Genomic DNA, 17,855 nt, shown 5'->3' with positions numbered 1-17,855 from the left:
ACTCTGGTGTTTTTTAAAAAAACAACAATAAATAAGCAAGTAAATATTAAGTGTACTTCATATTTATCTAAAGATATTAATATTTGTTTAAAGTTATCTACTGGGGTCTTTGAGTTAAAGCAAATAGTGACATTTCTTTGTTTATGGAGATTCTGAGTCATCCAGATCATGGTTGTTGTTAAGGAGTGTGCAGGACCCTTGAGTTCACTTATCTGTGCTATTTCTAAAATAAACACTATTTTATAAACTTTAATGTATCTGTTTTGTATGAATAAATAATTACGCATATCTCCTGGATATCTGCTCGAATCCCATGTTTCATATGGGATTCCATGCATGCGCAGAAGCAAAAAAATCACCAAAAACTCACACACCCAAGTGCCCCCTTGCAACTTTTGCTTCTGCGCATAAAACTTGCCTTCTTCCTCAATCCTAGCTCTAGAGCATATTAAGGAGAATTATTGATAGATATGTTCTTGCCAATTGGTGATGTTTGATGGGAAGGAAGGAAGATAAACAGAACTGAAAAAATGCAACAATTCTGATAATCAACATACACATTCTTTTGGAATAATTGAATTTGATAGTAGGCTTGGCAGATATTATATCAGTAGAGTTTTCTGTCAGTTCAAGAATTCATGAGTAGCTATATTGAAAAGAGCCATGGTAATTATTTCTGGTTTATTCATGTACAGTGTACCTCTACTTACATTTGTTCCATGACCAGGTTCTTAAGCAATTTTTCCCATAGGAATCAATGTAAAAGCAAATAATGGGTGCGATTGGGGAAACCACAGGGAGGTTGGAGGCCCTGTTTCATCCTAGGAGATTCCTGGAGAAGCCCCATGGAGGCTTCTCCCTGCGTTTTCTGGCCCTGTTTCCTCCCAAAAGATTCCTAGAGAGGCCCCACAGAGGTTTCTCCCCACCTTTTCTGGCCCTGTTTCCTCCCAGGAGATTCCTAGAGAGGCCCAATGGAGGCTTCTCCTTGCTTTTTCCAGTTACAGTTTTGGAGGGTCGGGTTTGTAAGTGGAAAATGGTTGTTGAGAAGAGGCAAAAAAATCTTGAACACCCGGTTCTTATCTAGAAAAGTTTGTAAGTAGAGGCATTCTTAGGTAGTGGTACCCCTGTATTAGGAATTGAAGTGAAGTTATTGTCAGAAACCAAATAAAAAGTTTAGTGCTGTTAGGGAAAAATACATGGTGTCTGTCCTTTGAGATAAGCCAAGTGGTGACAAATACTCAAAATAAAATAAAATAAAGGGAACACTTAAACAACACAATATAACTCCAAGTAAATCAAACTTCTGTGAAATCAAACTGTCCACTTAGGAAGCAACACTGATTGACAATTTCACATGCTGTTGTGCACATTCAGCTTTGTACGGAACAAATTATTCAATGAGAATATTTCATTCATTCAGATCTAAGATGTGTTATTTGAGTGTTCCCTTTATTTATTTATTTTGAGCAGTATATATATATACAATATACAATCTAAAACTCTAAAACCCTCATTAAAAACCTCATAATTATATTGGTGTTGGGAAATTCTGGCCATTGCATTTTATAGTTTCTTTGATGGTGTACTTGTCAGGCAAAAGGAAATAAGTGGGATATAATAAAAAAAAAAGATTACCGGTAAGCTACTATGGAAAAGGTTGCCCTCTATTCAATTTGTTTGTTTTGGCTACAATTTCACAGAACATTTCAAAAGCTATGACAAAGGTTAAGTGCAAGTAGCGGTAATTGATAATGGTAAACCACTTCTAACCAGAGGAATAAAAGTATTTTATTATCTGCTTGCGACAGCTGATCACAGGAAAGTTGGGTGTCTTATGATAACACGTATCATGTTATTTTGTAAAGGTAATGAATCAGATCTGAGAAGCAGCTTTAAATGTTTAGAAAACCTGTACAATTGATGTTTAAAGCAGTTATGGAACCTAACAGAGAATATCCCACCATTTAAACATTTTTTTAAAAAAACAATAAACTGAAGTTGTGCCTACCTGAGGCAGCTAAAATTCATCACAGAGAAGACCTTTTCATCAGGCAAATGATCCTAGTTTTTTATCAAGACAAAAAGGATAATTTGCCTTAATGAACTTGCATACTGACCTCTAGGTACCCCATCATCTATTGAATGTCCTCTGGGTTCCTTCCTTCATTTGCAAAAGTTGGACAAGGATTCTGAGGAAAGCTCCAAAACACAGCATAGTGGAAGCTTTTTAAAGCACTTGCATCCACCTATAGCAGTGCTGAAAATTTTTTTTTTGCTTGTGTGCCCAAAAGGGGGAGCTGTGGGGGGGGTCAGGGGTGTGTCCATAACCAAAATTCCATAGAGGGGGCCCTGTGCATGCAAGCATGACACTGCCACCCCACTCCCGGCGCATGATGGCACACCCATTTTTCTTTTCTTTTTTTTTCTCTTTTTTTTCACAAAGATATTAAACCAAACAACAAATACAACAGAAAAGGGGGGGAAAGAGAGAGAAAAAAGGACATGTCAGTAAATTATAAACAAAACATATACATACAACATTTGGGAAATGAATGCTTCCCCATTTCTTGTTTGAGTGTTCAATCGAAGAATTTTCCTTTGTCACTTAATATTAATTCTTTTATTTGACGTGTTGCTTTGCTTGAATTGTAATTATTTCTCCGTTGTTCTTTCCATTAGCCAATCGTAAATTTTCCCCCATATTTTATAAGAATCTGAGTCTTCTTTTCCCTTTAGTTTTTTGGACATCCTGTCCATCTCTGCACAGTCTAATATTTTTTAAATTACTATATTTTCTTCTGGTGTTTTGTCTATTTTCCATTGCTGGGCGTATGCTATCCTAGCAGCTGTTAGTATGTGTACAGTGATCCCTCGATTATCGCGAGGGTTCCGTTCCAAGACCCCTCACGATAATCGATTTTTCACGATGTAGGGTTGGGGAAGTAAAAACACCATCTCCGCATGCGCGTCCTTTTTTCATGGCCGCGCATGCGCAGATGGTGGAGTTTGCGTGGGCGGCGGGGAAGACCCAGGGAAGGTTCCTTCGGCTGCCCAGCAGCTGATCTGCTCGGCAGCGCAGCGAGGAGCTGAATCGGGGTTTCCCCTTTGCGTGGGCGGCAGGGAAACCCCGATCTTCGTCTGCTCGCTGCTGCTGTGGCCGCCCAGCAGCTGATCTGCTCGGGAGCGCAGCAGCAGCGAGCAGACGAAGATCGGGGTTTCCCTGCCGCCCACGCAAAGGGGAAACCCCGATTCGGTTCCTCGCTGCGCTGCCGAGCAGATCAGCTGCTGGGCGGCCGAAGGAACCTTCCCTGGGTCTTCCTCGCTGATGCCCCCGCTCGCCCGCCCGCCCACCCGCCGCCCGCCCACCGCCCGCCCGCCGCCCGCCGCCCGCCAGCAAGAGGGGGAGAGATAGAGAAAGAGAGAGAAGGAAAGAAAGAGATGAGAGAGGGAGGAAGAGAGTGTGAGAGAGGAAGAAGCAAGATAGAGAAAGAGAGAGAGAAAGAAAGATGAGAAAGGAAGGAAGAGAGTGACGTCATCGGGTGGGAAAAATCGCGATATAGCGTTTCGCGAAGAACGAGATCACGAAAATCGAGGGATCACTGTATAACTAAATATCTTACCTCTTTTTTCATTTTTTTATTGAAAATACCAATAGATATGATTCTGGGTTTTTTTCAAATTCTTCCTTTGTTATTTATTTTAGCCAGTCTGTTATCTAATTCCAATAATTTTTGCCTGTAAACATGTCCACCATTGATGATAGAATGTGCCTTTTTCTTTTTTACACTTACAGCATAATGGGGAAACTTTTGGGAACATTTTCAAAAGTCTTTCCGGTGGTAGATGCCACCTGTAAAACATTTTTAGTTGGTTTTCCTTGAATGCAGTCAATTTTGTCATCTGCCAATCTGTCCATAATTTTTCCTATTTTTCTAGTTCACTTGTGTAACCAAAATTTATTCCCCAGCTTATCATGTTTTCTTTTACGATTTCCACTTCTGTTTCATAACGAATCAAGAATTTATATATTTTGCCAATTAATTTTTCATCATCTTTTTCGCTTTCCCCGATCTTCACAATACACAATAATTGAGAGGATTTTTAAGATTAATATAACATTGAGACTAATTAATTTTTTTTCTTTTTAGGGCTGAAGGACAAACATTTTTTTAAAATTATAGAACATTGTTTTTGTGCCTGATAACTGCAGAAAGATTAATATTGTATGCACATTGCGGTCTTGCTCACAATGGAGGAATGATTGATAAAGATGATGGAATTAGCTGAGATGGCTAAATTGACTTCTTCAATTAAAAAACAACAACAACAACAGCTGCGTACATTGCTGACTGGAAGTTCCTTATGGATTTTTTGTGTCAAACAGAAAAATTGAGCTTAAGATTTATGGTTTTGATGATTCAACAGGATAGGTTATAGAAAAAAGAGTGTTATGTTATGTTATAACCATTGAATAAAAGGTAAAGTTGTAATTGTACATGTGATTGCTGAGACATTCCAAGGGATTGGAAATTACTTCTTTGTAGGGTTTTTTTCTTTTCTATTTTCCTAGGTGGGTGAAATGCTCCTGGTTTGCTCATGCCTGTCAGTCATCAGAAAAGGGAGCATGAGGCTCCGCCCATCTGCCCAGAAGCTGCCATTTGGGTTCTGCACATGCGCAAAGCATTCTGTGGATAAGCAGAGGGTAAAAGAACCCAAATGGTGGCATCTGGGTGAGTGGGTGAAGCCTCGCGCTTCCTTCGCAACCGGTTTTCTTATGTAAACCAGGAGCATTTCACCCCTGCCTCTAGGGTTGCTACATTGGGTCTGTTGCACTCAGCCAATCCTTCTATGCTTCACAGCAATATTACAGCAGTTATAAACAATGAGTTTCAGTTCAGAAGAAGACATTCATTCTCTATCATATCCAGGGAGAAATAATGAGACGCAATTTCATGTGATGAGATTGGTGATGTTTCTTAGCCTGCTTGTAAAAGGCAATTAGACATTAAACCAAAGGAAACCAAAAGCCTGGATTATTTTGGTCCTGGTAGATAATTTATGTGATGATAGTCCACTTCATTATATCATCAACATCATCCTAGTGTTTTTCCATGTCCACATTTGTTGTAACTGTTCTGTCAGGCTCTCTGGTAGACTCCTCCCAAAAATTCACAGGTACAAATTTCAGACACACACACATTTGAAAATTCAAAACAATGTTCTTTATAATGAAAAGTCACTTAAACTAAGCCCTCTTTTGGTATAGCAAAGAGCACTTGTCTCCAAACAAACTGGTAATTTGTACAAGTCCCTTGTCGGTTCTGAGATACTTAGCTTGCAGCTGTGAGGCAATTCACAGTCCTTCTTCTTTCACAAAGTGAAACACACTTTGCTCTGGTTTAGTTTCAAAGCGAGGAAAAATCAGCACACAAAAGGTCAAAGTCAGTAAAACAGTCACGAAACACAACGATCAGATAATCTTCCACAATGGCCAAACCCACAGGCTGCTATTTATAGCAGCCTCACTAATTACCACAGCCCCACCCAACCACAGGTGGCCTCATTTTCTTTGATAATAATCTCTCAATTGTTGTTGCCTATGCATCGCTCTCCACATGTGTGGCTGTATCATTAACTCTTGTTCTGAATCCAAGGAGGAGCTAGATAATTGATCTCCTTCTGAGCTGTCAGCCACACTCTCCTCCTCCCTGTCACTCATGTCCTCTTGGTCAGAGGAGCCTTCATCAGCAGATTCCACCGGGGGCAAAACAGGCCTGCAGCATGTGGATGTCTCCCCCACATCCACAGTCTTTGGGGCAGGAGCTGGGCCAGAGCTAACCACAACAGTAACTTGCCATCTTTGCTTTGGTTTCTATCTATATTAAAATGGAAGGCGATGTAGGCAATGATGTGGGTGCTGTTCACAGAACATGGCCATTTTACATGTCACTGTAGGCATTTCTCCCATATTTTCTCTGATATTGACATGGTGCGCATTTGCTTATGAAATGTGTCGCAGCTGACAAGGTCAGGGAGGGAAATCCCTAACAACCAATAAAGTGTGTACATCTCAGCGACATGTAAAATGGCCAGCACTCAGCACCCTACGGAGCTTCTGTATGCAGCATTGTAAAATATAATATGTATAAATATAAAATATAACTGATGTAATAAAAAAGGATTGTTAAAAGTTGATTTGACTTCCTTGATATGATTTTCTTTCACTAGTATGGATGACGTTTATTTATTTTATTTTATTTATTTATTTTGTCCAATACACAATAATACACAATGAAGGTTATAGAGGATATAGTAAAGAGGAAATACGAGATATAGGAGAGACTATAGGACAGGGGACTGAAGGCACTCTAGTGCGCTTATGTATGCTCCTTACTGACCTCTTAGGAATCTGGAGAGGTCAACCATGGATAGTTTCCCTTTTAAAACTTTATTGTCCAACCCAGGGATAGGCAAAGTTGGCTCTTCTATGACATGTGGACTTCAATTCCCAGAATTCATGTTAGCATGATTGGCTCAAGAATTTTGGGAGTTGAAGTCCACAAGTCATAGAAGAGCCAACTTTGCCCAGTCCTGGTCCAACTATCCACTTTCAACCCTGTCTAACTTAGTTAGAACCTAAGGATAGGATAATTCCAAGATCAGTTGCATTCATTGATGCAACTATATAAAACTGCCTGAACTGAACAAGGCAGATGGTTCTCCAAAATTCCTGAGTTTTAATCTGTAATAACAAAGCTATAGCAATAAAGCAGGTTTGTCTACTGAGATTAGAAACTATTACAATTGATCCGGATGTTTTATACTAATAAAAGGGTCAAGCAGCAGTAATAAGTAAGAGTCTTGACAGAAAGCAATAATACCAATATAACATTGGACTGTGTGAGTCATTGGCTTTATCTGAAATACGACAGTTTCATGGGATTATAAGGCTTTAAAAGCCACTTCTTACTCTGGTTTAATATGTGTTTCCCAGGCTTGAATAAAGAAAAGTGGGTGATATTTGTCTCTGAGCTACATTTTTTAAAAAGCCTTTTTACTATCTCAGAAAAGTTTAGAGAGAAAGTATGTTCACCTGGGAGTCTGAAGAGTAAATCTCACTGTTCAAAATATTATTTTTCATTGTTCAAAATATAATTTTTATAATACTTCACTCCAGCAAAGCTACAAGCTCACCAGAAAATAAACTGTAAATATAATGTTAGATGCTACCATGTTTTCCATAGGGGGGAAAAAATGAAAATTCAAGGAGTCTGTTTTTTATTACTGCAGTGTATAACCAGGAGCAGGTTGCAGCTGGTAAAGCCCAATACGGCAACCTGGTAGGGAAAATGGAGCTGCACGCACATCTCCGTGCCCCCAATGCATACGCAGGAAGTCAAATATCATGTGAGGATGCTTGGGCGAGAGAGATTTTGCCAATTTTTTGCAATTTTTTGCTTCCAAAAAACACCCAAAATTGGTGAAATCTCACATGCACAAGTGTCTTCGTGCAAGATTTGGCTTCCTAGACATGTGCAGAAACCAAGTCTCATGCTTACATGCGCCGTCTTCCAGATGTGCATGCCCGCGCCAGTTACTAGGACCTGGTAGCCCTGACAATGGGGAACTCTTGCCTGTGTATAACTGAAGCAAATAAATAAATGCATTAAAATCACTGCTCCCACTTTGTCACATTATTATTATTATTATTATTATTATTATTATTATTATTTATTATTATAATACAAGGGGACACAATCTGAGGTCATTTAGGGGAAAGATCAGAAGCAACGTGATAAAATATTATTTCCCTGAAAGAGTAATAAATGCTTGGAACAAACTTCCAGCAGACGTGGTTGGTAAATCCTCAGTAACAGAATTTAAACATGCCTGGGATAAACATATCCATCCTAAGATAAAATACAGGAAATAGTATAAGGGCAGACTAGATGGACTATGAGGTCTTTTTCTGCCGCCAATCTTCTATGTTTCTATTATTATTATTATTATTTCAATACAACACAGCAAACGAGATCACTATGCTGGATTTCATATTTCATCACCAGTCAGGTGCTTCCCAAGCACCTAGGACTGCGTGATGTAGTGGCAAATTATGTTTGTCGATCCCAGTAAAGCGGCCTTTTGCAATTGACAGATGGAGATTTTGTCAATTCCGATGGTTTTCAAATGTCCGCTGAGATCCTTTGGCACTGTGCCCAGTGTGCCAAGTACCACTGGGACCACTTTCACTGGCTTATGCCAGAGTCGTTGTAACTCGATTTTTAGATCTTCGTATTTCGCTAATTTCTCTAGCTGCTTCTCCTCAATTCTGCTGTCTCCTGGGATTGCGATGTCAATGATCCATGCTTTCTTTTTCTCCACGATCACAATGTCTGGTGTGTTATGCTTCAGAATATAGCAAATATCTGCTCCAGAAATGACTTTGGCAATCACTCTTCCCACGAAACAGCCTTTTTAGACTGACATTATGACTTCAGAATGGTTGTTGATTAGAGTTGAATCCAAAGATCTAATTTTGCCAATTTCCATTACTTTTAGGAAGGTACTGTATGCCTTCATTTCTTAATGGTATTGAGTGAAAGGAAAAGTCAACTTCTTTCAACTTGTTTCAACAACTGACCATGGGAAATGATGTGGAAGTAGGCATCATCTTTCAGAAAGCAATGTCTTATAACTTTGCATTTCAAAATAAAGTTATTGATAACATTCTTTTCTTTTCTTTTCTCTTCAAATAAAAAATATGATATAGATTTGGGCGGGTAGGGGCTCATATAGGATATAAGATAAGCCAACTCTTGTTATTTATTCTAGTTGCTTTGGTTTTCAATAGGTAACATTTAGTATTTTTCCAATAGGTAATATTTACTATTTTTAGTATGTGGGTGTGGCTTGGTGGGCATGGCAGGGGAAAGATACTGTAAAATCTTAACTCTCTCCCCACTCCAGAGAAAGGTTAGAGCAACATGTCCATTTCTTCCTGAACATCTGGAACTGGGGAGGCAAAGAACAGACGGGGCAGGGCCAATCAGAGGTGATATTTACTGGTTCTCCGAACCACTCAACATTTTATGGAATTAAGTCTGTGCAATAATAAATTTCCTAACAGTAAGGACAATTAACCAGTGGAGCAGCTTGCCACCAGAGGCTGTGGGTGATTCATCACTGGAGGTTTTTAAGAAGACACTGGACAATCATTTGTCAGAAATGGTATAGGGCCTCCTGCTTGAGCAGGGGGGGTAGACTAGAAGACCTCCAAGATCCCTTTCAGCTCTATTCTAATTGATCGATCTCAACTAACTATAGCTCAAACATGAATTATTGAAAACAAATTGTTTACAGACATGTCAGATGATATAAATTCCCCCTCTGAGTCATTTGGTTTGAGTGGATTGTTTCCATTCATATATGGCACTTATCACTTACTGTAATCACTGTAATGGTTTTTGGCCATGCATCAAAGAAAAGTACAATAAGAATATTATGCTATGCTTCATAACTCAGACATACCAAGATGAAAGTCAGATTATCTTAAAGTGCTTTGAACCAAAACATTTGTTATTCTATAAAGTTGCAATTCAAGGATTGCAAACCACAAGATCCTTTTTCTAAAAAATAATGTATGGTGAAAATTAGCTGAGTTAAATGGGCATCAATTAATTTTGGGATATAGCAGTACAGTTTTAGTTTAATCTCCTCAAAGTGTTGCAATGCAAATCTGTTAAGTAGCAATCCCCACTTTATTAAAGTTTGTAGTTTATTCACAATGAGAAGAAGAACTCTGGGGTATTGCATTATTTCTTACAGGACTCTTTAAGAAAGATTCCAGATTTAAGTTGTAAGCAAATAAGAACCTTTTACTGCATAACTTTTAGAGACATATAATCTTGTTTTTGTTGTTGTTTTAATTTTATTTTGCTGCCTCTTCCTCTCCTCATAAATCTTTCCTTTCTTTTGTTTCTCATTGTAGTAGTATACTGAGTATCTTGAGAATATCATGAATGTCATTTATGAAGATCTTTTTTTATTTTATGCTGCCTAGTCTTAAGTAGATCAAAACGACCTACCGTATTTGCTGGAGAGACGGAGTAACGACACGGACACAAGAGCTGGATTTAAACTGGGTCATTTTTATTAACATAAATTTGCATAATTTATTCATTAATTTGCATAAATTAGCATAATCAACTATGACCCGGAAATGGACCTGCAGGGTCAAACAAATACTTCCGGGGCGGAAATGACGTTATGACAAAAAACTTCCTGGGCAACTCATGGGCGTATCTCGATGCAAGTCCAGGTGAGGGACCAGACCATCACCTGCGACCCTGCCATGCTTTGCATGAGGGGGGTCCCACCGGCTAACCCGAATCCGGGAATTAAAGGTGCAGGACCCAAAGACAGGTTCCCCCCAGCTGCTCAGGCAGACACTCCCTCCATGAGCTTGCGGAGAACCTGTCAATCATCCCCAAAGATGCCCAAGGGAGAACGCGCGGTTGCTAAACCACCCCACTTTTCTGCCCCTAACCTGCCACGGAGCGGGGTTCAGATCTCTATCTTGGCCCCCCGACTCCCCCCTCTAGCTGCGCCAGCTCACGCAGAGACCGCTGCAGGTCCTGTAAGAAAATGGCGTTCCCCTGTTCTGACAGATGAACGCCGTCGGCCCGGTAAAGCCATGGCCGGTCTATTGTGATAAGGGGATGGGCCACTACAACCCCACCTAGTTCCCTAACTGTTTTACCCAGGGCCCTATTCACCCTACGTCTCGCCCGGTGAATGGTCCTAAGGGAAGAGGCGTCCCTCCACACGATCCTAGGTAGGATCTCTGACCACACCACTTGCGTGGTGGGCCACAACTCACGAAGCCTTCACAGGTCTTCGCGTGCCTGGATGATCAGCGCCAGGCCTCCCAGCAAGCACAGGTCACTGCCTCATAAGTGCAATACCAGCCACCTGGGTGCGGCCACAGGACGCTGCCCACCCAAACCCACCTGGGCACGACCCAGAGGAGCCGCACCCACCATACTGCCGGGCGCAGCCACAGAATGCTGACCGCCAAGCAACGTCGGTAGGAGACCCTCCCACCGCATACCTCTCCGGCCCATCCAGGCAACCTTGACCCACTGCCCCAGGGACAGCTGGGTCCCGATGGCGCTCCTGGCTGCTGAGCGGCCAGCCCAAAATATCATGCTGTGGCCACACAGCAGCGCCGTCGGTTTCGCGTTAGCCTGGGGACCTGCAAGAGGACACACACAGAGAGGTTACCTAGCCTAAGCCCTGCCTGGGATCCTCAGCGGGCCTAACATAACCCAAATATGCCGCTGACCGCCAGCGGCCGATCTCCCGAATCCGATGGGCCGGGAAACCAGAAAGTGCCGCGCAAGTCGCTGCCCTAAAAAGACGGGCCTCGTACAATGAGGCACACAGACTGTCAAAAACCCCGTTAATTAAAGACAGCTGCTCCACCGTCAGAGCCCGACGAGTGTCACCAGGGGCCCCCGCTTGCTCCCTCAGCCAGCCCTCCAGTATCTTCCGGATGCGAAAGTCACCCGAAAAATCCACAAACCCCCCGCCTTAGACAGAAAGGCGAGGCCAGCTAACCTGGACCAGATCGTCCTAACTGACAGGCCACGCTGCCTATGCTGGACGCAGAACTCGGCCAGGTGCTCTACAGGGACAGGCCAACTAAGTTGGTAACCCCTGCCCTGCCTGAACTCCCCAAACTCCTTACCTGCACGCTGGTATGCCCTGAGGGTGCCGGGCGCTACAGACAAGGAGATTGCCCGGGATGCCTCGCCTCTCCACCACTCTGGATCCCCCCCAGACTCCAGAGGTGGCCGGGGAACGCTTCTGGCAACTCTTGGGCCCACGGGGCCAGGGTCCGAAACCTGGACAACTGACCACGGGACAAGGCATCAGCGACCCCGTTATCCAACCCGGGGACATGCCTAGCCAAAAACAATGCGTTTAGGGACAAGGACCTGTGCACAAAATGGCGGACAAGCCGCATGACCCTGTCGCTCTTAGAGGACAGGGCATTCACCACATGGACAACCGCTAGGTTGTCACACCAAAAGTGCACAGTCTTGTCCCTAAACTGCTCCCCCCAAAGCTCTAAGGCCACTATTAAGGGGAAGAGCTCTAAGAACGTAAGGTCCTTAACCAATGAAGAGGCGCTCCATTCCGGAGGCCATGCCGACCAGCACCACTGGTCACCTAACACTACCCCAAAACCACAAGTCCCAGCGGCATCAGAGCAGAGCTGCAACTCAGCTTCCAAAAGAAGCTCGTGCCTCCAGAAAGACAAACCATTAAACCTGACCAAGAAATCCAGCCACACGCCGAGGTCAGCCCTGACCCCAGCGCAGAGGCGGGTACGATGATGGGGCAAATGGAGCCCCTTCATCGCGTCGTATAACCTCCTGGAAAAAGCCCTACCAGGAACAACTACCCGACAGGCAAAATTAAGAATGCCTGCCAATTCCTGAAGCTGCCGTAGGGTAACCTTCTGGCAGCCCAGTACCTCATCAAGCTTCCGTCTAATCTTGAGCAACTTCTCTAGGGGCAATCTGGAAGATTGCTCCTCTGAGTCCAATTCAATACCCAGAAAGGTAATCCTGGTGGCGGGGCCTTCGGTCTTCTCAGAGGCTAAAGGCACCCCTAAGTGAGCACAAAGGGCTTCGAAGTCCCGCATTAGAGCAAAACATTGCTCCAAATGCGCAGGCCCCGCCAACAAGAAATCATCAAGGTAGTGAACGACCGTACCCAGACCACTTTGCCTCCTGAGCGCCCATTCCAAAAAGGTGCTAAAACTCTTGAACAGAGAGCACGAGACAGAGCAACCCATAGGTAAAGCTCTGTCCACGTAATAACCACCCTCGAAATGGAAGCCCAACAGCTCAAAGTCGTCTGGGTGTATGGGGAGGAGCCGGAATGCCGACTTAATGTCGCATTTGCCCATAAGGGCTCCTGTCCCACACTTCCTAACGATAGTCACGGCTGCATCAAAGGATGCATACCGGACTGAACAAAGCTCATCAGGAATGAAATCATTCACTGACTCACCTTTTGGAAAAGACAAATGGTGAATCAACCTAAATTCACCACTCGCCTTTTTGGGGACCACACCCAAGGGAGACACACGAAGATTCGGGAAGGGCGGCTCCGGGAAGGGCCCGAGGACCCTGCCCTCGGCCACCTCCTTCCGAATCTTCTCCCTAACAATGTCTTCATGTCCAACAAACGACCTAAGTTTGTCAGACATGAAGGCCCTCCTAACACCCATGTAAGGGATCCGAAATCCCTCCGAGAAACCTAGCAAGAGAGCGGCCGCTCTCGAGCGAGGGTGGTAGTCGCCCAACCAACCCTCAAGCACTTGCAAATTGATTGGACTGGGCCCCTTTACCCCCAACAGGTGGGGGAGGCTTTGGGGGACCCCCGCCCTTCTTTTCCGCCCCCTTCTTGGGGCGGGGACACACGGCTGCGGAATGGTTCCCCCCACAAGTCCCGCATGCGTGACGAAACCTGCAAAAGGGATGAAAACACGCCCCTTTTGCGGCAAACTCGTGGCACACCAGAGAGGCCCCTTTTCCGACTCCACCCGCAGCGGCCTTGGCCGGCGCGGGCGTCACGGGCTCCTCTTCCATAAAGTGACCGCTATCGGTCCTATCACATCCTTCCTTCCCTGACATATGCGTGGCCTGGAACCAAAGGTCCGGGACCACCATATCCCAGGGCAAGTAGGGGTCATGGGCGATACGCATCCTAAACCCCTTATCGTAGTGCCTCCAGATCATACCCCCGTATTCAAAGTGGGCTCTCGCAATTAGATCGATATATTTCAGCAAGGCAGCGGCCCTACCCGGCTGCCTCTGAATAACCACCGAAGCGAAGGTCAAAAAAGCGTACAGCCAAGAGCTGAAACACTTTGTCACCTTCATTTTTTTAATCTTCTCCCCAGGCACCACCTCCTTGTCCTGCTTGGGGACCTCCCTATTTAGAATGGAGAAAAGGTCGACATACTCCCCCCGCCAGATTGCTTCCTTCACCGAGGGATGTAGATGATAGCCCAATGGTGTAGCGGGCAACCCGCAAGGGATGGCCCCAGGCTTGATGCTTGCGAACGGGTCCCACACCGTGGTGGCCCCCGTCCCCAGCACTCCAAGCCCTGTTGGGTACACAAAAGGGGGCGGTGGCATAATGGCCGGCTGAGGAGGGATCCAACCCCCCACCCCTGCCCCAGGTGGGAAAGATACCCCTGGCGCCACTGCTGGCGGGGCCGGCGGGGACCAAACCTGCCCACATGAACCCGCAGTGGCCCCCAGAAAGCTAGTGCCACTCCCCAATGCAGGCGGGATAAACCCGGGACCCTGCACGGGGAGGAGCGGTGTAGAACCAGTGTGTGGTGCAACCTCACCTGCCCCATAAGGGGTGGAAGCCATCCACGGGGGGGCCCATCCTGGCTGGGCCCTGGAATGATGACCACTGCCCCGACTGGGCCATCTGCCCGGTCTGGGCCGTCTGCCCGGTCTGGGCCCTCTGCCCGGAGTGGGCCAGCTGCGTGGTGTGGGCCACCTGCCCCTCCTGGACTGGCTCCTCTTCGGGGTCAGCACCCCATGCTGCGGAGGCAGTCATGGGAAGCCCCTCCGGGCCTGCTCCCGACCGCCACCGCTCCAGTTCATCGAGCCGCTCCAGGACCCTGGCCCAGGAGAGAGAAGGAGAAGCCTCATTTTGAGGGACTGTGGGCATAAATCCCACCTCCCCTGCCGCCGGGACCACCCCCGGGGGCCCCTCTGCCGCAGCCCGAGCCCGTGCAGAAGGCCTAGCAGCTCTCCTAGGCCACACCACAGGTTGGGCCGGGAGGGCCTGAGCTTGCCGCTTTTTAGGGGCCATGGAACAAGAAGTGATGTTCTGTTATTCACAGTATATAAAATAAGAGGGGAGGGCGTGACCAACTCCCAAGGACCCTGCACACACTAAGCAAGGCCTGCCCTACGCAGCAGGCCTTGAAAATGCAACTCCCAGGGCTAATCCACCCCCCCCCTCAAAGGTGGCAGCAAGGCCGCCCGCCCCCCCCCAGGCACCCCCACGGGCGCGCGAGGCCACAGGAGGGCAGCACCCCCACAACCCTCAATCCAGGGGCAACGGGGCTCCAAACCCAAGCGGAGCCCAGCCGATGCTGGCTCCGCTGTTCAGCAAAGGCTTTCCACGCTGACACAGGCCACAAAATGGCGGCTCGCACGAGGCCGCACACAAAATGGCCACCGCGAGCAGACCGACAAATGTCTGCTCGTGGTTATGCTGTCCGGGCGAAAAGGGAGAGCCCCGGGCCTGCTCGCCCTTATATAGGGCAAGCAGGCCCCGCCCGGACCAATCAGCAGCCGGGCCAGTCAGGCCCGAACTCCCGAGCGACGTCTCGCATCGCGAGACATCGCTCGGGATTCAAAATGGCGGCCGCCATGAGGGTCCGGTGTCTCCCGGTCCCTCCAGCAAAGCCTGCTGCCGGGTAAGTCCGGCGCCGCAATTTTCGGAGTATAAGACACACCTTAGTTTTAGGGGAGGAAAATGGGAGGGAATTTGCATACCAGGTATTCATCTGGCTAGTGCCATTAACCTGGTCAGCTTCAGTACATTATTTTATCCCCTTTCTAGGGCTTAAAAATCCTTATTCGGAGTGAGTAACAAAGAAAAAAAAGACTGCAAACCGATAAGAGCTGGGAAGATCATTAGCATCTCGTTAGGGCTGGAAAAAAAACTTATTCGGAGCAAGTAGCAATGAAAAAAGTCTGCAAAGACTTAGGGCTGGAAAAACAATATTTGGAGAGAGAAACAATGAAAAAGCCTGCAACACGGTAAGAGCTGGGAAGATTGTTAGCAACTCGTTAGGGCTGGGGAAAAAAGCTTCGAAAAACTGCTTTCAGAGTATAAAACACACCCAAAATTTCATCCTCTTTTAGAGAGGAAAACAGTATGTCTTATACGCTGAAAAATAAGGTACTTAAATCCACAATTACTAATACTACTTTCATGTGAGAGACATTTGATAAATACTTATTATCTTGATGCCTAGTATTCCAAATGGAAGCCATTTCTATACTTGGGCCTCCAGGCCTGCCATATTTCCTAGTGTGAGAAACTGGGAGGGGGGAGATTGTATGGAGCATAGGTGATTCATAGTCATAATAATATTATTTTCATAGAAAATCAAGGCAATCTTGCCCTGCACCAGTTGGAACTGTAATGCAGGGGAGAAATCCAGCAGGTTCTGGCCGTGTTCTGGAGAACTGGTAGAAGAAATTTTGAGTAGTTCAGAGAACCAGCAAATACCACCTCTGGCTGGCTCCAAAGTGGGGTTGGAATGGACATTTTGCAGTAACCTTCCCCTGTCATGCCCACTGTTCTGTCGAGGTCTCTGTTAGAATCCTCCCGAAAATTCACTGATACAAAGTTCAGACACACACACGTTTGAAAATTTAAAACAATGTTCTTTATACCGAAAATCCAAATAAACTAAGCGCTCTTTTTGTATAGCAAAGAGCACTCGTCTCCAAACAAACTGGTAATTTGTACAAGTCCCTTATCAGTTCTGAGATACTTAGTTTGCAGCTGTGAGGCAATTCACAGTCCTTCTTCTTTCACAAAGTGAAACACACTTTGCTCTGGTTTAGTTTCAAAGCAGGGAAAAATCAGTACACTAAGGTCGAAGTCAGCAAGACAGGCACAAACACAATGATCAGATAATCCTCCACAATGGCCAAACCCACAGGCTGCTATTTATAGCAGCCTCACTAATTACCACAGCCCCACCCAACCAGAGGTGGCCTCATTTTCTTTGATAATAATCTCTCAGTTGTTGCTGCCTATGCATCGCTCTCCACATGCGTGGCTGTATCATTAACTCTTGTTCCGAATCCAAGGAGGAGCTAGATAATTGATCTCCTTCTGAGCTGTCTGCCACACTCTCCTCCTCCCTGTCACTCATGTCTTCTTGGTCAGAGGAGCCTTCATCAGTAGATTACACTGGGAGTAAAACAGGCCTGCAGCATGTGGATGTCTCCCCCACATCCACAGTCCTTGGGGCAGAAGCTGGGCCAGAGCTAACCACAACACCCACCAAGTCATATCCAGAAAAATGGTAGTAAAAAAAATTGGATTACACCACTGCTGTAATTTAACTGGACTATGTGATGGAGTTGTGGGTGTTGGGCAGGGACTTGAACTTTCCTTTGGGTGGGGGAACCCTCGAAGCTTTCAAATTCAGTTTTCCCCAGATGTGCCAATATGACATCTCTAATAAAATGTAACTTTGAGAGAATCCAAGCCTCGGAGTTTTCTTTTAGGGGTGTTATTTGTAACTCTGACATTGATACTCATTTCATTATTGCATGTACATGTTCATGGACTTCAAGCATAGTGATAGATTATGAGCAGTCACTATTGTTTGGAGGGGGTTTGTCTGCTTATGCCAGCAATAATTGCTGTAGAACAACAATTTGTGATGCTAAAATGTAAATAAGCATCTTTCTGAAAGGACAGAAAATTATATTGTTAGAAATGTAGATAGAAGTGTAAGGAAGGAGGGGAAATCTCTGCAGAACAAAAATTATATCAAACAGCAACAATACACCCTTCCCCAAAATGCAATATCCATTTCAACTTAGCATGTGAGCTTTTTTGAAATTCCCAGTCGAGACTAATTTCCCACAATGGAGCTCCCTATAAATTAATTCAGAACAATAGGATTTCCCATTCTCCAGCTAAGGATTTCCTGATTGTCTGGTAATTCTATTGTAGCCATAAATGCAGCAATAGGGATGGCTGCAATTTTTAGTTAAATG

The sequence above is a fragment of the Erythrolamprus reginae genome, chromosome 2 (assembly GCF_031021105.1).
Source record: "Erythrolamprus reginae isolate rEryReg1 chromosome 2, rEryReg1.hap1, whole genome shotgun sequence".
In the NCBI taxonomy this organism is placed as follows: domain Eukaryota; kingdom Metazoa; phylum Chordata; class Lepidosauria; order Squamata; family Dipsadidae; genus Erythrolamprus; species Erythrolamprus reginae.
Note: the sequence above shows the minus strand (reverse complement) of the source record.